The sequence below is a fragment of the Elephas maximus genome, chromosome 26 (genome assembly GCF_024166365.1).
Source record: "Elephas maximus indicus isolate mEleMax1 chromosome 26, mEleMax1 primary haplotype, whole genome shotgun sequence".
Lineage (NCBI taxonomy): Eukaryota > Metazoa > Chordata > Mammalia > Proboscidea > Elephantidae > Elephas > Elephas maximus.
In genome coordinates this window covers 34,035,801-34,062,076 of record NC_064844.1, presented here as the reverse complement: position 1 = coordinate 34,062,076, position 26,276 = coordinate 34,035,801, and the positions used below count along the sequence as shown (strand labels likewise).

At 41.3% G+C, this 26,276-nt stretch overlaps 1 protein-coding gene across 4 annotated transcripts in view; it reads left to right on the top strand.

Moving 5' to 3' along the window:
- LTBP1 (latent transforming growth factor beta binding protein 1) overlaps positions 1-26,276 on the top strand; it is a 740,867-nt gene that overhangs the window by 50,543 nt on the left and 664,048 nt on the right. The window lies entirely within an intron of this gene.

Genomic DNA, 26,276 nt, shown 5'->3' with positions numbered 1-26,276 from the left:
CTTATTAAATTTTCATTGTGCTCTTCTCTAATCTTCTGAAGTCCCTGTATCTCTATGTCTGTGAGTTCCTTGGCTTATTCTGCATTTTGCCTGATCTTTCTGATCTCTTGAAGAGTTCTGTATTCTACCTCTGGTAGTTCCAGGAAGTTCTCTTCATCCAGATTTCTTGATTCTTTGTTTTGGCAGCTCGCTGAAGCCATCATGGTCTGCCTCTTTATGTGACTTGATATTGATTGTTGTCTCCGAGCCATCAATAAGGTATTGTATTTATTTATTTTATGTTTGCTTACTGTGTCCTAGCTTCTTGTTTTGTTTTGATATGCCCAAATAGGCTGCTTGAGTGTGCTAGTTTGATTATTTGTGCCTTTGAAGCTTTGATGTCCTGTCACACAAGTGGTTAGAACTGCTACTGGGTATATGAGCCCAGGAGTCCGTTTACTTTTCTTGTATGGATTCAGCTCAGGTGTCCAAGTAGTTAGCCACCAAGTGTGTGATGCAGGCTTTCACCTGCAGCCTTAGATGAGCAGGGGTGATTGGTGTAGGCACAGGTATCTGGCTGAGCAAGGCAGGGGACTGACAACCACCCCTGCGTGTCTGTGAGGACAGTGTGTCCCTGTTCCCTAGGGCACCTGTGTGGGTGGGTTTTGCAGCCAGACTGTGGCACTCGGTGCTGTTGGCTGTAAGGACTGGGAGGCACCACTTGGGCCCCTGTTGAGGGTGGCTAGGTGGCGTGGGCGAAGCTACCAGTCCTCAGGCCCCTGATGTGGGTAGGTGAAGACCCTGCTTCATAGGCAGAGCAGTGTCAGACGTCACAGCCCTGCCTCTCCACCATGTAGTCGAAACAGTTGAAGTTAGTCCTCAGGTATATACCCTGTTGTATAGTGCTAATGAGGGCCTACACTGTTGAAATGCACCCATACAGGTCTGTGAAGTGGTAAAAGGCATTCAAAGCCAGTGGACCTCTTATAATACCTATGCTTAGGCAAAGGAGCTGTTTCTGCCCTGAGTTCCCAGCTTAGGGGAGCTGGCAGATTATTTTTCCCCACAATTGTTAATTTGTTCCTTCTCCAAAGCTGGGCAGATGGCTTAGGGCATGCAACATGTCCTACTTCCAGCCCAGGGAAAGTGGCTATCACTGAAGCTGGCTTGGAACCTGGTGCAGAGTGGGGAGGGGTTATTTAAATGGGAGGGAGTTTTTCCCGAAAGGGTGTTTTTTGGTTGACACGGTAGATTGGACTCAAGTACTTATCTTTTGCCGAGAGTGCTGCTTTTCGATGACTTCTGGAGGTGTCAGTCAACTCTCCGCTGCTCAGTCTCTCCTGATGTGGAAAACATGTCCTGAATGCCACTGCTTGCCTCACCACGCCTGCGCCACTGGATCAGGCGTGTGGTGTGCTGATTTCCACCAGGTCAGGTCTGGCAATTCCTCACTGCTTCTGAACCATCTCTCTCTTCCCCTGCTGCTTAGTCCAATTTCTCAACTTTGCCTTTGATATTCAGGGCTCATAGATTGTCATCTGACTACTCTGCCATCTTGGTCTTGCCTCCTCTGTGTTCCTTTTCTGAGTAATGGTGCCAGGCCCTGTGTTAACTGCTCCACATGGGCAGTTGTAGGAAATCCCCACAACAAGACCATAATTAGCTACCATGCTGACCTCCATTTTTATAGATGAGTGGGTTTTCTAGAGAAGCAAAACCAGTGAAGCGTGTATATATATACACAGAGAGATTTATCTCAGTGAAATGGCTCATGTGGTTGTAGAGGCTGGCAAGTCCCAAGTATATGGGTCAGAGGTCAGACTGGAGGCTTCTCTTGACTCACATAGCTGTAGGGGCTGATGAACCCAAGATCTACAGGTCAGATGGCAGGCTGCTGGCTCAAGTGTCAAGAACCAGAGGTCAGATCTTGACGAGCTGAATGCAGGATCCAGAGCAAAGCAAAGGCCAGTGAGCTTTGCCAGAATATCCACCTATATTGGATGCAGGCCACCCCCCCCCCCCAAGGAAAGTCCCTTTTAACTGATTGGCTACTCCTAGTAGATCTCATCATGGAGGTAGTTACATAATATTGGATGTGATCGTGGAGGTGACACAACTGTCGAACTACCTCATCACTGCCAAACTACTGAGAATCACGTCCCGACCAAGTTGACACAGCATTAACCATCACGATGAGCCAATTGAAGTTAAATTCCCACAGCTAACTCAAATCCAGATCTAGCTTCTCTGTATTAGTATACAGTCACACATCTGGCCATTTCTCCCATCCAAGCAAAGTGAACAACCTGGTGCACTGCTTAAAATTTTACCCTTTTGGAGGATTTCCCTTCCTCATTGTCCTTCAGGAGGACCTAGCAAGGGACTGTAGCGCTGCCTCTGTCCATTTTCGAGTGGTGCCTGCATATCATGCAGAACCATTTTTAAACCAGGCACAAGTTTTTTCTTCCTCGGTCAGTTGATCATAAGGAACTACCCATGAGTTGAAAGGTGCAGACTGGGAGTTGAAAGATGACATGACAGGAGTGGAGACCGTGGGCATTTGGGTCGCTTCCTCATGCAACTTATTTGCGCCTTCAGGTCCTGCTTGGGCTCAATCTCGTATATAATCATTAACTTCCACTTAAAGATTCAGCACCAATGTGCACATTTGACTGTATGGCTACATGGGTCAGAGGACACCCAGTTCATGAAGGGCAGCTCAGGCTGCATGGTGACTTGGTGTCCCATGGTTAAGTATTCAGTCTCTACTAAGGCCCAGTAAAAAGCCAAAAGCTGTTTCTCAAAAGGAGAGTAGTTATCTGCAGAGGATGGCAGGGCTTTCTCCAAAATCCTAAGGGGGCTGTGTTTCACCAAGAAGGGCCTGTCAAAGACTCAAACAGCATTTCTGTCTGCCACTGAAACTTCAAGCACCTTTGGATCAGCCAGATCATATGGCTCACGTGGCAGAGTGGCTTTCATGGCAGCCTGAACCTGTTGTAGAATGTTCTCTTGGTCTAGGCCCTAATCTAAGCTAGCAGCTTTTAGAGTCACTTGATAAATAGGCTGGAGTAGCACATCCAGATGAGGAATATGTTGCCTCCAAAATCCAAAGAGGCCCACTAGGCATTTTGTCTCCTTTTTAGTTGTGGGAGGGGCCAGATGCAATAATATCCTTCACTTTAGAAGGAATAACTCAACATACCTCACACCAGTGGACCACTGGACCCGTAGAAATTTCACTGAGATGGAAGGCGCCTACATTTTTGTTGGATTAATGTCCCACTGTCTAGCATGTAAATGTTTTATCAGTAAGTCCTGAGTCATTGAGACTTCTTCTTTACTAGGTCCAATTAACATAATGTGATCAATGTAATGGACCAGTGTGATGTCTTGTGGAAGGGAAAGGCAGTCAAGGTCCCTGCAGACTTAATTATGACATAAAGCTGAAGAGTTGATATAGCTTTGAGGTAGGACACTGAAGGTGTATTGTTGGCCTTGCCAGCAGAAGGCAAAATGTTGCTGGTGGTCCTTAGAAACCTCCATTAGGTGGAGGTAGTAATGGTTTTGTTAGCAGAAGTGATTCAGTGGAATTTAGGGGCTTAGTGTCTCCAGCTTCCTGATTATCTGCCCATGCGCCTCCATCCCAAGTTTTAGTATCCCATTTCCTCCTGATCAGTGACCTCATTTTAGCGTCAAACACCATTCGTGGTTGGGAATTCAGTTGGCATTGTAATTCAGCAACTCTGGGTTTGGTTTTTGGCGATATCAGCTCTGTTACTACAAGAAATAAGGCTTTCTTTGAGGGTACAAGTGGTAAACTTTGAAATCATTTATGTGGCACTTGAGCTTTAACTCTGAAACACTGAGCTCATCATTTTTTTCACCACTTTGTCTAGCAAAAGTAGGACCAACCAGCTTCCTTATACTTCTCATTCTGGCAAAATTGTAGGAAGGTATCAAACATGCGATCACCCAGAACCTTGCCTGTCACCGATACTTGATCTATTGGTGGTAATATTTTGCGTATTTCTTTTGCCACCTCATTGCATGGATTAGCGGTACTCTCTTTTCAACATCTTGTAAGACTAACCAGACTTGAAAACTTATTTAGAAAACTCCTTTTTACAATTTTGTTTCTCTAGAACCACTCTTGGTACCAAATGTCTTAGCCTGGGTTCTCTAGACAAGCAACACCATATGTGTGTGTAAACCTTGGTGGTGTAGTAGTTAAGTGCTATGGCTGCTAACAAAAAGGGTGGCAGTTCAGATCCATCTTGGAAACTCTATGGGGCAGTTTTACTCTGTCCTATAGGGTCAATGTGTATTGGAATCTACTTGATAGCAACGAGTTTTTTTGTTTTTATATATATATATATACACCATGTGTCTGTCAGATGGAAACCCTGGTGGCATAGTGGTTAAGTGCTACAGCTGCTAATCAAAGGGTCAGCAGTTCGAATTCGCCAGGCACTTCTTGGAAACTCTATGGGGCAGTTCTCTGTCCTGTAGGGTCTCTATGAGTCGGAATCGACTCAACGGCAGTGGGTTTGGTTTTTTGGTTTTGGTCTGTCAGTTTGTTGTACTGTGGTGGCTTGCATGTTGTTGTGATACTGAGAGTTTTGCCACTGGTATTTCACATACTAGTAGGGTCACCCCCTTGGTGGACAGTTTGCAGCTGGGCTTCCAAAATAACAGAGACTGGGAAGAAATACCTGGTAGTCTACTTCTGAAAAAAATTGGCCAGTGAAAACCTTATGAATAGCAGCACAACGTCGTCTGATATAGTGTCAGAAGAGGAGCCCCTCAGGTTGGAAGGCACTCAAAATATGACTGGGGAAGAGCTGCCTCCTCAAAGTAGAGTCTACCTTACTGACGTGGATGGAGTCAAGCTTTTGGGACCTTCGTTTAATTATGTGGCACAACTCAAAATGAGAAGAAAGAGCTGAAAATATTCATTAAAAATCAGAAGCTGGCATGTATGAAGTATGAATTTTGGAAAATCGGAAGTCATAAAAAATGAAAGGGAATGCATAAACATTGATATCCTAGGTTAGTGAGCCAAAATGAACTGGTATTGGCCATTTTATATCATACAATCATATGGTCTACTTACAGGAATGATAAATTGAAGAGGAATGGCATTGCTTTCATCATCAAAAAGAACTTTTCAGAAAAGAAAATAAAACACTTGGAAACTGAACAATACCCTGCTCAAAAAATACTGGATTATAAAAGATATTAAGGATGGGATAAAGAAATTCAGAGAATCCATTGAGAATGAAAACACTTCCTATCAGAACCTTTGGGACACAGCAAAAACGGCAGTCAGAGGCCAATTTATATCAATAAATGCACACATCCAAAAAGAAGAAAGGACCAAAATGAAAGAATTATCCCTACAACTTGAACAAATAGAAAGAGAGCAACAAAAGAAACCCATAGGCACCAGAAGAAAACAAATAATAAAAATTAGAGCTGAACTAAGTGAAATAGAAAACAGAAAAACAATTGAAAGAATTAACAAGACCAAAAGCTGTTTTTTTGAAAAGAATCAGCAAAATTGATAAAGCACTAGCCAAACTGACAAAAGAAAAACAGGAGACGAAGCAGATAACCCGAATAAGAAATGAGTTGGGCGATATTACAACAGACCTAACTGAAATTAAAAGAATCATATCAGTATGAAAAACTATACTCAAACAAATTTGAAAACCTAGAAGAAATGGATGAATTCCTAGAAACACACTACCTACCTAAACTAACACAAACAGAGGTAGAACAACTAAATAGACTCATAACAAAAGAAGAGATTGAAAAGGTAATCAAAAAACTCCCAACAAAAAAAGGCCCGGGGTCTGGGTGGCTTCACTGCAGAGTTCTACCAAACTTTCAGAGAAGAGTTAACACCACTACTATTAAAAGTATTTCAGAGCACAGAAAAGGACGGAATACTACCAAACTCATTCTGTGAAGCCAGCATATCCCTGATGCCAAAACCAGGTAAAGACACCACAAGAAAATTATAGACCTATATCCCTCATGAACGTAGATGCAAAAATTCTAGCCAATAGAATTCAACAACATATCAAAAAAATACTTCACCATGACCAAGTGGGATTCATACCAGGTATGCAGGGATGGTTCAATGTTAGAAACACAGTTAATGTAATCCACCACATAAATAAAACAAAAGACAAGAATCACATGATTTTATCAATTGATGCAGAAAAGGCATTTGACAAAGTTCAACACTCATTCATGATAAAAACTCTCATCAAAATAGGAATAGAAGGAAAATTCCTCAACATAATAAAGGGCATTTATACAAAGCCAACAGCCAACATCACCCTAAATGGAGAGAGCCTGAAAGCATTCCCATTGAGATTGGGAACCAGACAAGGATGCCCTTTATCACAGCTCTTATTCAACATTGTGTTGCAGGTCCTAGCCAGAGCAATTACGCTAGATAAAGAAATAAAGGGCATCCAGATGGGCAAGGAAGAAGTAAAAGTATCTCTATTTGCAGATGGCATGATCTTATACACAGAAAACCCTAAGGAATCCTCCAGAAAACTGCTGAAACCAATAGAAGATCTCAGCAGAGTGTCAGGATACAAGATAAACATAGAAAAATCGGCTGGATTCCTCTACACCAACAAAAAGAACATCGAAGAGGAAATCACCAAATCAATGCCATTTACAGTAGCCCCCAAGAAGATAAAATACTTAGGAATAAATCTTACCAGGGATGTAAAAGACTTATACAAAGAAAACTACAGTACACTTCTGCAAGAAACCAAAAGAGACTTACGTAAATGGAAAAACATACCTTGCTGTGGATAGGAAGACTTAACATTATAAAAATGTCTATTCTGCCAAAAGCGATCTATACATTTAATGCAATTCCAATCCAGATCCCAATGACGTTCTTTAATGAGGTGGAGAAACAAATCACCAACTTCATATGGAAGGGAAAGAGGCCCCAGATAAATTAGGCATTATTGAAAAAGAAGAACAAAGTGGGAGGCCTTACTTTACCTGATTTTAGAACCTGTTATACCGCCACAATAGTCAAAACAGCCTGGTACTGGTACAACAATAGATACATGGACCAATGGAACAGAATCGAGAATCCAGACATAAACCCATCCACATATGAGCAGTTGATATTTGACAAAAGCCCCAAAACAGTTAAATGGGGAAAAGACGGTCTTTTTAACAAATGGTACTGGCATAACTGGATATCCATCTGCAAAAAAATGAAACAAGACCCATACCTCACTGCATGCACAAAAACTAACTCAAAGTGGATCAAAGACCTAAATATAAAATCTAAAACAATAAGGATCATGGAAGAAAAAATAGGGACAACATTAGGAGCCTAATACATGGTATAAACAGTATACAAAACATTATTAAGAATGCAGAAGAAAAACTAGATAAGTGGGAGCTCCTAAAAATCAAACACCTATGCTCATCCAAAGACTTCACCAAAAGAGTAAAAAGACTACCCACAGACTGGGAAAAAGTTTTTAGCTATGACATTTCTGATCAGCGCCTGATCTCTAAAATCTACATGATACTGCAAAAACGCAACTGCGAAAAGACAAATAACCCAATTAAAAAATGGGCAAAAGATATGAATAGACACTTCACTAAAGAAGACATTCAGGCAGCTAACAGATACATGAGGAAATGATCACTATCATTAGCCATTAGAGAAATACAGATCAAAACTGCAATGAGATTTCATCTCACTCCAACAAGGCTGTCATTAATGCAAAAAATGCAAAATAATAAATGTTGGAGAGGCTGTGGAGAGATTGGAACACTTCTACACTGCTGGTGGGAATGTCAAATGGTACAACCACTTTGGAAATCGATTTGGGGCTTCCTTAAAAAGCTAGAAATAGAGCTACCATACGATCCAGCAACCCCACTCCTTGGAATATATCCTAGAGAAATAAGAGCCTTTACACCAACAGATATATGCACACCCATGTTTATTGCAGCACTGTTTACAACAGCAAAAAGATGGAAGCAACCAAGGTGCCCATCAACAGATGAATGGATAAATAAATTATGGTATATACACACAATGGAATATTATGCATCAATAAAGAACAGTGAGGAATCTGTGAAACATTTCAAAACATGGAGGAACCTGGAAGGCATTATGCTGAGTGAAATTAGTCAGGTGCAAAAGGACAAATATTGTATACGACCACTATTGTAAGAACTTGAGAAATAGTTTAAACTGAGAAGAACACATTCTTTCGTGGTTACAAAGGGGGGGGGGTGGGAGAGGGGCATTCACTAATTAGATAGTAGATAAGAACTACTTTAGGTGAAGGGAAGGACAGCATACAATACAGGGGAGGTCAGCACAAGTGTACTAAACCAAAAGTAGTTTCCTGAATAAACTGAATGCTTCGAAGGCCAGCGTAGCAGGGGCAGGGGTCTGGGGACCATGGTTTCAGGGGACACCTAAGTCAATTGGCACAATAGAATGTATTAAGAAAACATTCTGCATTCCACTTTGAAAAGTGGCGTCTGGGGTCTTAAACGTTAGCAAGCAGCCATCTAACATGCATCAATTGGCCTCAACCCACGTGGATCAAAGGAGATTGAAGAACACCAAGGACACAATGTAATTACGAGCCGAAGAGACAGAAAGGGCCACGTGAACCAGAGACTACATCATCCTGAGACCAGAAGAACTAGATGATGCCCGGCTACAACCGATGACTGCCCTGATAGGGAACACAATAGAGAGGGAGCAGGAGAGCAGTGGGATACAGACCCCAGATTCTCATAAGACCAGACTTAATGGTTTGACTGAGACTAGAAGGACCTGTGGGTCATGGCCCCCAGACCTTCTGTTGGCCTAGGATAGGAACCATTCCCGAAGCGAACTCTTCAGACATGGATTGGAGTGGACAATGGGTTGGAGAGGGATGCTGGTGAGGAGTGAGCTTCATGGATCAGGTGGACGCTTGAGACTATGTTGACATCTCCTACCTGGAGGGGAGATGAAAGGGTGGAGGGGGTTAGAAGCTGGTGAAAAGGACACGAAAAGAGAGAGCGGAGGGAAAGAGCGGGCTGTCTCATTGCGGGGGAGTAATTGGGAGTGTGTAGCAAGGTGTATATGGGTTTTTGTGTGAGAGACTGACTTGATTTGTAAACTTTCACTTAAAAAAAGCAGAATAAAAAATATATACATCTATAAAAGAACTTTTGAAAATCTATGCTGGAGTGCAGTGATGTCAGCGATAGGATATTTGTAGGCCTACAAGGAATGCCAGTTAATATGAGTATTATTCAAATTTACACACCAATCACTAAGGCCAAAGATGAAGAAATTGGAGATTTTTACGAACTTCTGCAGTCTGAAATTGATCAAACACACAATCAAGAGGCATTGATAATTACTGACCATTGGAATGCAAAAGTTGGAAAGAAAGAATAAGGATAAGTAGTTGGAAAATATGGCCTTGGTGATAGAAACTATGCCAGAGGTTGCATGATAGAATTTTGCAAGACCAACAACTTCTTTATTGCCAATTCCTTTTCAGCAGCATAAGTGGAGACTATACGTGTGCATGTCACCAGATGGAATACACAGGAATCAAATCACTCATTTGTGCCAAGAAATTTGGAAGACAGCTACTGGGCCAGGTGACTGGAAGAGATCCACATTCGTGCCCATTCCAAAGAGAAGTTATGTAGCAGAATGTGGAAATTATAGAATGATATCATTAATATCACAGGCAAGTAATATTTTGCTGAAGATCGTTCAGAAGTGGTTGCAGCAGTGCATCAACAGAGAACTGCCAGAAATTCAAGCTGGATTCAGAAGAGGATGTGGAATAAGGGATATCATTGCTGATGTCAGATGGATCTTGGATGAAAGCAGAGAATAGCAGAAATATGTTTACCTGTGTTTTATTGACTATGCAGAGGTATTCAACTGTGTGGATCATAACATTATGGATAACATTGTGAAGAACGAGAATTCCAGAACACTTGATTGTGCTCATGAGGAACCTGTGCATAGATGAAGAAGCAGTTGTTCTAACAGAACAAGGGGATACTGCATGGTTTAAAATCAGGAAGGGTGTGTGTCAGTGTTGTATCCTTTTATCGTACTTATTCATTATTCAATCTGTAATGCTGAGCAAATAATGTGAGAAGCTAGATTATATGAAGAAAAATGTGGCATTAGGATTAGAGGGAGGCTCATTCAACAACCCGCAATATGCAGATGATACAACCTTGCTTGCTAAAAACAAAGAGGACTTGAAGCACTTACTGATGAAGATCAAAGACAGCCTTAAGTATGGATTACACTTCAATATTAAGAAAACAAAAATCCTCCCAACTGGATCAATAAGCAACATCATGATAAACAGAAAATATTGACATTGTCAATGATTTCATTTTATTTGGATCCACAATCAATGCCCATGGAAGCAGCAGTCAAGAAATCAAAGGACGCAATGCATTGGGCAAATTAACTGCAAAATATCTCTTTAAAATGTTGAAAAGCAAAGATGTCACTTTAAGGAGTAAGGTGCTCCTGATCCAAGCTGTGGTGTTTTCCGTCGCCTCATATGCTTGTGAAAGCTGGACGATGAATAAGGAAGACTGAAGAAGAATTGATGCCTTTGAATTATGGTGTTGGCAAAAATATTGACTATATCATGAGCTGCCAGAAGAACGAACAGATTTGTCTTGAACGAAGTACAGCCAGAATGCTCATTGGAAGCAAGGATGGTGGATGGCAAGACTTCATCTTACATACTTGGAACATGTTATCAGGAGGGACCAGTCCCTGGAGAAGGACATCATGCTTGGTAAAGTAGAAGGTCGGTGAAAAAGAGGAAACCCTCAACAGGATGGATTGACACAGTGGCTGCAACAATGGGTTCAAGTATAACAATGATTGTGAAGATGACGCAGGACCGGGCAGTGTTTTGTTATATTGTACATAGGTTTTTCATGAGTCGGTACTGATCTACAGCACCTAACAACCACAACAACATACATGTGAATGTCACCAGATAGAATACACAGGAGTCACATTGACTGCATCTGTGGAAAGAGACGATGGAAAAGTTCAATATCATAAGTGAGAACAAGGCCAGTGGACAACTGTGAAACAGACCATCAGTTGCTGATATGCAAGGTTAAGTTGAAGTGGAAGAAAATTAGAACAAGTCCACTAGAGCCAAATTTTGGTCTTGAGTGTATCCCACCTGAATTTAGAGACCATTTCAAGAATTTTTTTTTTTATGGGTTCTCAAGAATAGATTTGACACATTGAACACTAATAACCCAGTACCAGACGAGTTGTGGAATGACAACAAGAACATTGTACGTGAAGAAAAGCAAGAGGTCATTAAAAAGACAAGAAAGAAAAAAAAGACCAAAATGCATGTCAGAAGAGACTCTGAGAGTTGCTTTTGAACTTAGAGTAGCTAAAGCAAAAGGAAGAAATGATAAAGTAAAAGAGCTGAACAGAAGATTTCAAAGGGCTGCTTAAGAAGAGAAAGTTTTCTAATGAACGTGCAAAGACCTGGAGTTAAAAAACCAAAAGGGAAGAACACACTTGGCATTTCTCAAGCTGAAAGAACTTTAGAAAATATTCAGGACTCAAGTTTAATACTGAAGGAGTCTATGGGGAAAATATTAAATGACACAGGAAGCATCAAAAGAAGATGGAAGGAATACTCAGAGTCACTGTACTAAAAAGAATTGGTCAACATTCAAGCATTTCAGGAGGTAGCATATGATCAAGAACGTATGATACTGAAGGAAGAGGCCCAAGCTGCACTGAAGGCACTGGCCTAAAACAAGGCTCCAGGAATTGATGGAATATCAATTGAGATGTTTCAGCAAATGGATGCAGTGCTAGTGTTGCTCACTTGTCTATGCCAAGAAGTTTGGAAGAAAGATTCCTGACCACTCCACTGGAAGAGATCCATATTTGCATCCATTCCAAAGAAAGGTGACCCAACAGAATGCAGAAATTGTGGAACAATATAGCATTAATATATCTTTGTGACAAATGGGGATTCCGGAGCATTTAATTGTGCTCCTGAGGAATGTTTACTTAGACCAAGAGGCAGTTGCTGGAACAGAGCAAGGGGATATTGCATGGTTTAAAATCAGGAAAGGTGTGGGTCAGGGTTGTATCCTTTCACCATACTTATTCAGTTTGTTTGCTGAATAAATAACCCGAGATCTGGACTGTATGAAAAAGAACATGGCATCCAGATTGGAGGAAGTCTTATTAACAACTTCGATATGCAAATTACACAACATTGCTTGTTGAAGGTGAAGGGTACTTGAAGCACTTACTGATCAAGATCAAAGACCATAGCCCTCAGTATGGATTACACTTCAAAATAAAGAAAACAGAAATCCCCACAACTGGACCAAAAAGTAACATCATAATAAACAGAAAATACTGAAGTTGTCAAGGACTTTATTTTTGTTAGATCCACAGTCAACGCTGACGGAAGCAGCAGTCAAGATATCAAATGACATATTGCATTAGGCAAATTTGCTGCAAGATATCTCTTTAATAAAGTGTTAAAAAGCAAAGATATCACTTTAAGATAAGGCGCACCTGACCTAACTGGTGTTTTCAGTCACCTCATATGCGTATGAAAGCTGGACAAAGAGTTGATGCCTTAAATTATGATGTTGGTGAGGTATATTCAGTGTACCATGGACTGCAGAAGAACGAACAGATCCGTTGTGGACGAAGTACAGCTGGAATGCTTATTGGAAGCAAGGCTGGCGAGACTTTGTCTCATGCACTTTGGACATGTTATCAGGATGGACCAATCCCTGGAGAAGGACATCATGCTTGGCAAAGTACAGGGTTAGTGAAAAAGAGGAAGATCTTCAATGGGATGGATTGACAACAATGGCTGCAATCATGAGTTCAAGCATAACAATGATTGTGAGGATGGCATAGAACTGGGCAGTGTTTATAGTTGTACGTGCTATGAGTTGGAAGCAGCTTAATGGTGCACACACACATACAAACACAAACATACACTCACACAAAGGAGCGCTGGCGGCACAGTGATTAAAGCAACCGACTCCTAACCGAAAGGTCAGTAGTTCCAAACAGTCATCAGCTCCATGGGAGAAAGATGTGGCAATCAGCTTTTCTAGAGATTTACAGCCTTGGAAACCCTATGGGATTGCCGTGAGTCAGAATTGACTCCATGGCAGTGGGTTTGGCTTTTGGTTTTATATATATGTAATCGAAGGCATCGACTCGACGGCACTGGGTTTGGTTTTTTTTTTGGTATATGAAGAGAGATTTAGCTCAAGGAAATGGCTCATGTGATTGTAGAGGTTGGTAAGTCCCAAGTCTGTGGGTCAAATGTCAGGCTGGAGGCTTCTCCTGACTCACATAGCTGCAGGAGCTGATAATTCTAGGATCCAGAGCTCAGACGGTACGTTGCTGGCTCAAGGTCCAGGAACTGGAGGTCACATGTTGATAAGCCGAATGTAGGATCCAGAGCAGAGCTTTGCCAGAAGATCCAAATATATTGGATGCAGGCCCGCCCCCCCCCCCGCCCTGCCCAGAAACTCCCTTTTAACTGATTGGCTACTCATAGTAGATCTCATCATGGAGGTAATTACATTATGTGAGATCTCATCATGGAGGTGATTACATCATTAAACAACTATCAAACTGCATTGTCACTGCCCAATTACTGAGACTCATGGCCCAGCCAAGTTGACCCACAATGTTAACCATCACAGTGAGCTAATTGAAGTTTAATTCCCACAGCTGATTCAAACCCAGATCTCTGTATTCCACTGTCTCATAAGGAAACTCAGTCCAGAGGCCAAGAGTGGTGCTTACCCTAATTTAGAGCCCAATTTACCAACCTAGAGATGTTTCTTTGGGAAAATAATCTTTAAGTTTTCATTTAGGATTACAGGTTAATCCTAACGGGGTTAGGGGAGGTGAGTGGGGCGGTCCTGCAGGCAGGCATGGAAGTGCTGAGGGTGGGAATGGAGAATATCAAGGGTGGATGGGGCTCTGTGTAAACCTCCAGGGACACCTCTTGGTTTTGTATTAGTCCTTCTGGAAACCACAGGGAAGACCTGAGTGTTCTGCTTTCTATTCCTTCCATATGTGGCTTTTAATTGACTTCTTTCCCCCTCTTGCCACTACAGTGTAGAAAGCTTCTGTGCCTGTTTCTGAAGGAAGGGTATGGCTAATTTGAAGCTTTCAGAGGGTGTTTTCTCCTTTTAATTACAGCTGAAAAAAGGTCTACCTTATGGAAAAAACAAACAAATAAAAGACCCATTTGCCGTGGAGTAGACTCTGACTCATGGCAACCCCATGTGTGTCAGAGCAGAACTGTGCTCCAGAGAATTTTCACTTGTTGATTTTTTGGAAGTAGATGACCAAGCCTTTCTTCTGAGACGCCTCTGGGTGGGCTCCAACTACTGACCTTTTGTTTAGCAGCTGAGCATCTCAGCTATTTACATCTGTCAGGGACTCTTACCTCATGGTAGCTACTCAGTAAATGTCTTTTAAATTAACAAATGAATAAATCTGTCACCTCTTTCTCCTTGCCTCCCTCATTGGCCCATAGTATTAGGTGATAAAGGTGAGTCTTATGTACATGAAAGATTGATTTGTCTGTATTCCTGAGGAAAATCCAGACTCTAAGCAACTGGGGCAGAAGATCAGACAGAGGTTTTTAGGATGATGTGGGTGGAGAAATGAATTGACTGGAGGATGATGGAGAGGTGACCAGGGCTGAGTGGAGCTGGTGTCTTCAGGGTGTGAGTGGGAGAAGGGTGGACTCAGAGGCTGTGTTAGGCAGAACTTTTTTGGTTGTGAGTCAGACATACACTTCATACTGTTGAGTTGATTCCGACTCGTGGAGACCGCATGTGTTTCAGAGTAGAACTGTGCTCCATAGGGTGTTCAAGGCTGTGACCTTTTGGAAGTAGATCATCAGGCCTTTCTTCTGAGGCACCTCTGGGTGGATTCGAACCTCTAACCTTTTGGTTAGCAGCTGAGCACATTAACTGTTTGCACCACCCAGCAACTCCAGCTGAAGAAAAAGAGGTTGTTTATGGTACATAGCTGGGAGGCCTAAAGGTTATGCTGGTTTAAGGCCTGATTGGACTCAGGGGCTCAAATGGTGATTTCAGGACTAGAATTCGCTTCATAGTTTGCAGGGCCTATTGCAAAATGAAAACGTGGGAGCCCTTGTTCAAAAATAGTTAAGAATTTCAAGGCGGTGACAATAGATCATTAAGTCATCTGTGGAGCCCTATGTGAGCACGTAGGCACACACCCACGAAGCTGGCCCCAGCCAGGACCCTGTCTCTTTCAATCCCTGAACCTGCTGGTCTCTGATTGTCTTTATTCTCAGTCAGACTTTCCCCATGTAACAGCAAAATGACACCAACAACCCCAAACCTCCATTGTCCTTAGACCTTAGGATCCCACAGAAAGATGAAATACTGTACCTGTCTGGATACCTCTGATCAGAGTCTCAGGGAGAACTGTGATGGGAAGTGGGTTGTGTTCCCTGAACTAGTCGCTGTGGCCAGTGCTTTGTCTCTGATTGTCAGGGTTGTTGTCATGGGGGTGAAGGAGGAGGCAGGGCCAGCCCCACTTAAATCTCATGGACCAAGTGGGCACATTTTAAAGAATGGGAGTGGAAAGAATCAAGGAAGGGATGCTGGATGGACAAAACTGCATGTCAGTTACAGTGGGGGAGGTGGGAGGCAGAAAAGTAGCCCCACAGCATCATCCATCCTGGAACCAGAGCAGAATGTCAGAGGAAGGGGTACCAATTGAAGATGTGGTTCCTAAGAGCAGACAAGTTGAAGAGCTAAAGAAAGAAGGGAAGGGAGAAGAGGATGAAATCCTGGCGTGGAATCAAGAAGGATGGAAAGGAAGGGAAGTCCTTTGGGACCTCTGGACGATAGTCTAGAGTGGCTTTCCTTGGTTGTCATTCACGTTGAAGGAGTTGTGTCATTGGGGCCAGCCTGTAGTCAACTGGGCAAGATATGAAGCTCACATTGCAGTTTAAAAATTCTTGTAGTTTTTGAGGATGAGCATCGAGCAGCTTCCCTTCAGCCTACTTCCTCTGGGAGGTAGAAGGAGATCTGGAGTCATTTCTCTGCCACTTATTTTGTGATCATGGGCTAATTATTTTACTTACTAAAGTCTCAGTTCTGTCATCTGTGAAATGGGGATCTTGAAAATTCCCAAAGAATTGATGAGGACTAATAAGGTACTTGATAAAAGGTGTGAAGTAGGAGCTTAGTAAACACTAGCTGTTCTTATCACTATTACTTGTCTCTGTGGTTTCAGGAAAAGAAGGCGACTCCGTGCGACATCCATACATTGCACATTCCTCTAGAATACCTATAAAACCCAAAACGAATGTTGTCAAGTCGATTCCCGCTCATAGCGACCCTATAGGACAGAGTCGAACTGCCCCCATAGAGTTTCCAGGGAGCACCTGGTGCATTCGAACTGCTGACCTTTTGGTTAGCAGCTGTAGCTCTTAACCACTACACCACCAGGGTTTCCGGAATACCTATAGCCATATTTAAAATGTAGAACTGGACAGCTCTTTCGTGGTGGGCAGAAAAATGCCCCGCTCCCCCCCCCCCCCCCAAAAAAAATCATGTCCTATTCCCTGGAACCTCTGATGGGACTGTTATGTTAAGGACGTTCAGATGAGGAGAGTTTCCTGGATTACCCAGGTGGTCCCCAAATGCAATCACAAGTGGTATTTTAAGAGGTAGAGGCAGAGAGACTTGATGTGCTCTTAAGAGAAGGCAATGTGAAGATGGAAGCAGACATTGGAATGACACTGGCAGTCACCAGAGACTGGAAGAAGCAAGGAACGGATTATTCCCTAGATACCTGAGGCTCCAAAACTGTGCAAGAATACATTTCTGTTGTTTTAAGTCATCTAGTTTGTGGTAATTTGTTATAGCAGCCACAGGAAACTAGCACTCCTTTTTGATGTGGGCCTTGATTATTTGCTTCAGTCCTTGTGTTTACTGTGATATTGCACTTGCCAGTATTTCCTCTTTAACCCTTTCATGAACCAGTTATTTTCTGCTTTGAATTTTTTGTTGATACCATGTGTTTTCATTACGGGAAGCATGCTGAATCATTGAGTGTGTCTGAATTTTTGGTAGGTGGTAGGTATTTTTTTTTCTTGTTTCATCCCACAAGCCTACCCTAAGTGTTTAGTGGTGCATATTAGTACCACTTATTGTACTCCAGAGTCCCCACCGGGGTCTATTGGTTCATATGTGTCAAACCAGAAAACCAAACCCATTGCCACTGAATCAATTCCAACTCATAGTGATCCTATAGGACAGAGTAGAACTGTCCCATAGGGCTTCCAAGGAGCGGCTGGTAGATTCAGACTGCCAGTCTTTTGGTTTGCAGCTGAGCTCTTGATCATTGTGCCACCAGGAAAAATTTTCAAAACTTCTTTTTCCTACCAAAAATTCAGACATCTCATACAATACCCTGTAAAAACAGTGATTTGTGGCACGTGCCTATTTCTTTGGTTTTAAACAGTCATAAGGGCCCCTGCCTTGAGGCAGCATTACGCTGTCAGTGATGCAGCAGCTTCCCAATAAACCTTCAGAGGCAGAAAGAGTACTTGGTACCTGTGGTTAAGTGCTATGGCTGCTAACCAAGAGGTTTGAATCTGCCAGGTGCTCCTTGGAAACTCTATGGGGCAGTTCTCCTCTGTCTTATCGGGTCGCTATGAGTTCAAATCGACTCAACAGCAGCAGGTTTTTGGTTTTTGATAATCTTGCTTCATTAACCACAGGAAAAGATTAGGATTTAAAACCCATAGAAAAATTCAGATCGCAAAATGGATGACAACCATACAGTACTGGGAATAATGGTCTATCCAAACTGACACATAAATTCCAGGGACACAGTTAATCCATAACATCCCCCAAATGCTAAGACTTCCTTTTCATAGTTTTCAGAACAGAATTTAATACTTTGGTGCTGCTGTCAAACTTTGAATTCCAAAATGATGACACAATTTTGGTCTTTCATTGAGACAATAAGATCATTCCAGAAAGTGGGTGTTTGAACTTTAAATGATGACAATAAGCACTGAAACATTGCTGTAGCTGGGCCCCTTGTTGAACTCTAGATTCATTCACTTCTCAGAAATCAATGTTAAAAGGTAATTTAAAAATGAGGGTATAATCATGACTCTTATATGGATATGAGATTTTATTTAACTTTTTAGCAAGGGAACCAGTGAGATGTTACAAATGGTTTAAAGGACTGCTGAGGTGAATTTATAAATAGGTGCAAAATGGGTCTATCCACAGGACAATGATCAATTGAATTTGCTTTTTCATGGTGAAGAATCATTTGCTTTGGAGGCAGAGCCAACGTGGCACTATAGACAGAACCACCATGCCGTCCCTCCTCAGCAAAGACCTGAAAAACTGAGTAAAAAATCCTGCAACCCTAAGATTTACAGTATGGAACTAGAGAGATTAATCGGTAAATGACAACAGTGTCAGGACAATAAAAGAGGGCATAAATGGTGTGGGTATAGAACTTTCAAATGAAGAGGAAGTCAAGGTGATACCAAGTAATAAAAGACTGGTTCAAACTTAGGAAGACATGGATAAATTTCAAGGTAACCGCAAAGAAAGCTAACAAACCTACTCATCAAAATAAGGAAGAAAAACAAAGTTTCAGTAAACACAAAATCTATGAAAATGAAAGAAATGAGAAACAACAACTACAGCAACAAACAAAAGGAATTCAGCACAGGAGAGCAAGAGGAACAAAGAAAATGTTAGCACCACAAAAACAAACAAACAAAAACACTACAAAATGACAGCAGTACACTCACACCTATCAATAATTACACTGAACATAAATGGCCTAAATGCACCTGTAAAGAGACAAAGAGTGACAGAATGGATAAAAAACAGGACCCATTGATATGCTGTCTGTAAAAGACACATCTTAGAACCAAAGACATAAATTTATTAAAAATCAAAGGACAGAAAAAATATATCAAGCAAACTGCTACCAAAAAAAGAGCAGGAATGGCAATACTAATCTCAGATAAAACAGACTTTAAAACAAAATCTACTATAAAAGACAAAGAAGGACAGTATATAATGATAAAAAGGGACATTCCACCATGAAGACATAACCATAATAAATATCTATGCACCCAATGACATGACCCAAAAGACATTAAACAAACTCTGCAGAACTGAAAAGGGAAATTGACAGATCCACAGTAAGAAAGAATAGGAGACTTCAACACACCACTCTCAATAAGGACAGAACTTCTAGAAAGGACCTCAGCAAAGATACAGGATATCTAAAGGCCACAGTTAACCAACTTGACCTTATAGACATACATAGAACACTCCATCCAACAGCTGCAAAGTATTCATTCTTTTCCAGTGCACATGGAACGTTCTCCAGAATAGACCACATCTTAGGCCACAAAGCAACCCTTAACAAAATTCACAACATTGAGATAATACAAAGTATCTTCTCTGATCACACCACCATCAGCATAGATATTAACAACAGGCACAACAAGGAAAAAAAAAAATACATGGAAACTAACACCCTGCTTAGAAACCACTGGGTAATAGAAGAAATCAAAGATGGAATAAAAAAATTCCTAGAATCAGAATGAAAACACATCATACCAAAACCTTTGGAATGCAGCAAAGGCAATACTCAGAGGTCAATTTATAGCAATAGATGCACACATCAAAAAAGAAGGTACAAAATTAAAACATTAGTTATACAACTCTAACAAATAGGAAGAGAACAGCAAAAGAAGCCCACAACCACCAGAAGAAAGGACATAATAAAGATCAGAGCAGAAATAAATGAAATAGAGAATAGAAAAACAATAGAAGGAATCAACAAAACCAAAAATTGTTTCTTCGAAAGAATCAACAAAATTGACAAACCATTGGCCAAATTGAGAAAGAAAAACAGGAGGGGACACAAACAACCCAAAAAGAAATGAAATGGGAACGTTACTGAAATAAAAAGGATCATAGTACAGAGTACTATGAAAAACTACACTCCAACAAATTTGAAAACATAGAGGAAATGGACAAATCTGTAGAAACACACTACCTACCCAAACCAACAAACTGAAGTTCTGAACAGACCCATAACAAGGGAAGGGATTAAAAAGGTAACCAGGGATGTAAAAGACCTATACAAAGAAAACTACAAAACACTACTGCAGGAAACCAAAAGAGAACTACATAAATGGAAAAACATACCATGCTCATGGATAGGTAGATGCAACATTGTGAAAATGTCAGTTCTACCCAAAGCAATCTATAAATACAATGCAATCCCGATCCAAATACCAACAGCATTCTTTAAAGAGAAGGAAAAACTAATCATTAACTTTATGTGGAAAGGAAAGAGGTCCCAGATAAGCAAAACATGGTTGAAGAAGAATAAACTAGGAGAACTTAACAACACCTGACCTCGGAACCTACTATATAGCTACCATAGCCAGAACAGCCTGCTACTGGTAAACAACAGATACATCGACCAGTAGAACAGAATTGAGAACCCAGATGTAAATTGATCCATCTACTGTCACGTGGTCTTTGACAATGGCCCCAAGTCCATCAAATGGGGAAAAGACAATCTTTTTAACAAATGGCGCTGGCAAAACTGGATGTCCATGTGCAAAAAAATGAAGCAGGACCTGTACCTCCCATGATACACAAAAACTAATTAAAAATGGATCAAAGACCTAAATATAAACCCAAGAACTATAAAAATCAGAGAAGAAAAAATAGGGTCAGTGCTAGAGGCTGTAATACATGGCATTAACAGGATACAAACCATAACTAACAACACACAAACTCCAGAAGATAAGCTAGATAACTGGAATCTTCTAAAAATTAAACACTTACGTTCATCAAAAGACTTCACCAGAACAGTAAAAAGAGAACCTACAAACTGGGCAGAAATTTTTGGCTATAACAAATCTGACAGAAGTCTAATCTATAAAATCCACAGGGAAATCCAACACCTCTACAACAAAAAGACAGTCCAATTAAAAAATGGGCAAAGGATATGAACAGATACTTCACCAAAGGAGACATTGAAGTGGCTAACAGGCACATGAGGAAACGTTCACGATCATTAGCTATTAGAGAAATGCAAATCAAAACTATAATGAAATACCATCTCACCCCAACATTATAGGCACTGATCAAAAAAACTGAAAATAACAAGTGCTGGAGAGGCTGCAGGAAGATTGGAACTCTTATGCATTGCTAATGGGAATGCAAAATCGTACAACCATTTTGAAAAACGATATGGCACTTCCTTAAGCTAGAAATAGAAATACTATATGATCCAGTAATCCCACTGCTAGGAATATATCCTAGAGAAATAAGAGCCATCACATGAGCAGATATATGCACACAGATGTTTATTGCAGCGTTATTCACAATAGCAAAAAGATGGAAACAGCCTAGATACCCATCAAAAGATGAACGGATAAACTATGGTACATAGACACAATGAAATACTACACAGTGATGAAGAACAATGATGCATCTTCAAAACATCTCACAACATGGATGAATCTGGAGGGCATTATGCTGAGTGAAATAAGTCAATCACAAAAGAATATATGAGACCACTGTTATAAAAACCCATGAAAAGGTTTATATACAAAAAGAAACAATCTTTGATGGTTATGATGAAGGGGAGGGGTAGGGATGGAAAAACACTAAAAACCCTAAGACAGTAGTTAGACGGTAACTCTGGTGAATGGTGAGACAGCATGCAATACTGGAGAAGCCAACACAGCTTGTCCAAGGCAGGGTCATGGAAGCTCCATAGACGCACCCAAACTCCCTGAGGGACCGAATTGCTGGGCCGAGGGCTGTGGGAACCATGGTCTCGGGTAACATCTAGCTCAACTGGCATAGCAGAGTTTATAAAGAAAATGTTCTATATCTTACTTTGGTGAGTAGCGTCTGGGGTCTTAAAAGCTTGTGAGGAGCCATCTAAGATACTCCACTGGTTTCACCCTGTCTGGAGCAAGGGAGAATGAAGAAAACCAAAGACACAAGGGAAAGATTAGTCCAAATGCTAATGGACGACAAGTTTTACAGCCTCCACCAGACTGAGTCCAGGACAACTAGATGGTGCTCGGCTATCACCACCAACTGATTTGACAGAGATCACAGTAGAGGGTCCCGGACAGAGCTGGAGAAAAATGTAGACCAAAATTCTAACTCACGCACACACAAAAAGACCGGACTTATTAGTCTGACAGAGACTGCAGAAACCCCAAGAGTATGGCCCCAGACACCCTTTTAGCTCAATAATGAAGTCACTCCTGAGGTTCACCCTTCAGCCAAAGATTAGACAGGTGAAAAAAAAAAATCATTTGCTTTATTTTCAGTTTCCTACAACTTACTGAGTTGTACATTGCTCAAAGACAATGAAAGACAGAGATAGCCTGGAAGGATTCCCTAGACTGGACACTCAGTAATCTTTTTTTTTTTTTTTCCATTTCAAAGTTTTTCCTAATAGTATATGTTTTACCTCTGATCCAGTTCTCCATGGGATAGCATCGTGGTCATGTGGATAAGGGAAAATCCAGGTACAGAGCGTGCCAGTCATGGAGATGTCTCGGGAAGAAGTCACTTTTTCCTCTCAATATTGGGAACTTGGTAGTTACATAGATTTCTGAGGAGCCAGTTACAGCGCAGACCCATTGTCAGGGCAAGGGGCAAATAGAGTATTGGTTAAGAGAGCAAACTTGGATTTGATCCTGGCTCTACTACTTATGGGCTCTATGTTCTTCCTGTGCCTCAGTTTTTTCATTGACAAAATGGTGATTATAATGATACCTACCTCATAGGGTCACCACTCATTTGTCAGTTTGTCACATTGTGGTGCTTCACGTGTTGCTATAATATTGAAAGTTATGCCACTGGGATTTCAAATACCACCAGGGTCACCCATGGTGGATAGATTTCATCAGAGCTTCCAGACTAAGACAGACCAAGAAGAAAGGCCTCACGATCTACTTCGAAAATCAGCCAATGAAAATCCTGTGGATCCACAACAGAATATTGTCCAATATAGTGCTGGATGAACCCCTTAGGTTGGAAGGCTCTCAAAGTACACGGTGGCCACAACAGTGGACTCGAGCATACCAACGATGGTGAAGAATCCGTAGGACCAGGCAGTGTTTTGTTCTGTTGTACATCGGGTCAGCATAAGTTGGAGCTGACTTATCGGCAGCCAAAAACAACAACCTTACAGGTGGTAAGGAAGATAGAATTAGTGTATTATCTGTAATGTACTAAACCAAACCCGCTGCCATTGAGTCGATTCTAACTCATAGCGACCCTGTAGGACAGAGTAGAGGTGCACCATAGGGTTTCCAAGGCTGTAAATCTTTATGGTCCACTAGAGCCAAAATACGACCTTGAGTATATCCCACCTGAATTTAGAGACTGTCTGAAGAATAGATTTGACTCATTGAACACTGGTGACTGAAGACTGGACAAGTTGTGGAATGACATCAAGGACATCATACATGAAGAAAGCAAGAGGTCATTGAAAAGACAGGAGATAAAGAAAAGACCAAAATGGATGTCAGAGGAGACTCTGAAACTTGCTTTTGAACGTCGAGCAGCTAAAGCAGAAGGAAGAATTGATGAAGTGAAAGAACTGAACAGAAGATTTCAAAGGGCAGCTTGAGAAGACAAAGTATTACAATGACGTGCAAAGAGCTGGAAATGGAAAACCAAAAGGGAAGAACATGCTCTGTGCTTCTCAAGCTGAAAAAACTGAAGAAAAAAATTCAAGCCTCGAGTTGCAGTAGTGAAGGATTCCATGTGGGAAAATATTAAACGACACAGGAAGCATCAAAAGAAGATGGAAGGCATATACAGAGTAATTATACCAAAAAGAATTAGTCAATGTTCAACCATTTCAAGAGGTAGCATATGATCAGGAACCGATGGTACTGAAGGAAGAAGTCCAAGCAGCTCTGAAGGCATTGGCGAAAAACAAGGCTCCAGGAATCGATGGAATATCAGCTGAGATGTTTCAACAAACAGATGCAGCACTGGAGGTGCTCACTCATCTGTGCCAAGAAATATGGAAGACAGCTTCCTGGCCAACTGACTGGAAGAGATCCATATTTATGCCTAGTGCCAAGAAAGGTGATCCAACCGAATGTGGAAATTATAGAACAATATCATCAATATCACACGCAAGCAAAATTTTGCTGAAGATCATTCAAAGACGGCTGGAGCAGTATATCAACAGGCAACTGCCAGAAGTTCAGGCCGGTTTCAGAAGAGGATGTGGAAGCAGGGATATCATTGCTGATGTCAGATGGATCCTGGCTGAAAGCAGATAATACCAGAAGGATGTTTACCTGTGTTTTATTGACTATGCAAAGGCATTTGACTGTGTGGATTATAACAAATTATGGATAACGTTGCGAAGAATGGGAATTCCAGAATACTTAATTGTGCTCATGAGGAACCTTGACATAGATCAAGAGGCAGTTGTTGGGACAGAAGAAGGGGATACTGATTGGTTTAAAGTCAGGAAAGGTGTGCGTCAGGGTTGTATTCTTTCACCACACCTATTCAATCTGTATGCTGAGCAAATAATACGAGAGGCTGGAGTATATGAAGAAGAATGGGGCATCAGGATTGGAGGAAGACTCATTAACAACCTGAGTTATGCAGATGACACAACCTTGCTTGCTGAAAGTGAAGAGGACTTGAAACACTAACGAAGACCAAAGACCACAGCCTTCAGTATGGATTGCACCTCAACATAAAACAGAAATCCTCACAACTGGACCGATGAGCACCATCATGATAAACGGAGAAAAGATTGAAGTTGTCAACGATTTCATTTTACTTGGATCCACAATCAACAGCCATGGAAGTAGCAGTCAAGAAATCAAAAGACAAATTGTATTGGGTAAATCTGCTGCAAAGGACCTCTTTAAAGTATTGAAGAGCAAAGATGTCACCCTGAAGACTAAGGTGCGCCTGACCCAAGCCGTGCTATTTTCAATCACATCATATGCATGTGAAAGCTGGACAATGAATAAGGAAAACCGAAGAAAAATTGATGCCTTTGAATTGTGGTGTTGGCAAAGAATATTGAATATACCATGGACTGCCAGAAGAACGAATAAATCTGTCTTGGAAGAAGTACAACCAGAATGCTCCTTAGAAGCAAGGATGGCGAGACTGTCTTACTTACTTTGGACATGTCAGGAGGGATCAGTCTCTGGAGAAAGACATCATGCTTGGCAAAGTACAGGGTCAGTGGAAAAGAGGAAGACCCTTAACGAGGTGTGTTGACACAGTGGCTGCAACAATGGGCTCAAGCATAACAACGATTTTAAGGATGGCAAAGGACCGGGAAGTGTTTCCTTCTGTTGTGCATAGGGTCGGTATGAGTCGGAGCCGACTGGATGGCACCTAACAACAACAACGGTAACAAATCTTTATGGAAGCAGACTGCCACATCTTTCTCCTTCGGAGTGGCTGGTGGGTTCAAACCACCAACCTTTTGGTTAGCAGCTGAGCACATTAACCACTGTGCCACCAAGGTTCTAAGTAATATACTAGTACCTGGCATTTACCAAGCACTAGGTATTACGGAGCCCTGGTGGTGTAATGGTTAAGCATGTGGCTGCTAACCAAAAGGTCAGCAGCTTAAATCCACCAGCAGCTCCTTTGAAACCCTACAGGGCAGTTTTACTCTCTCCTGTAGGTTGCTATGAGTCGAAATGGACTTGACGACCGATGGGTTTTGTTTTGTTTTTTAGGTAAGTAAGCTCCTACTAATTTCTAACCAAGAATAATAATAACGAAGTGGAAGTTCTGCATTTTACTACTATTTTGGGAGCTGCTTTATTGATTCCATGTTTATTGCGCTTCACCAGTATTCTTTGTAAATGCAGTTGGCTGAGATCTCTGGCCTACAACCTCATACTCTTTCTTGTCCGTTGGTTATTATGGTGATCTCTGGCATTCTGTGGGACTGAAATACTTCTAGAGCTCACATTTAATTTCCAAATTTGAATTTTTATATCAGATTATATGAGGACAAAGTATAGGGTATTTAAAATACTTTTTTTTTCCAACGTGATGTTACTTTCAGTAACTTTGCTATAAAATACCAATGGATTTCCATTTTAAAAATT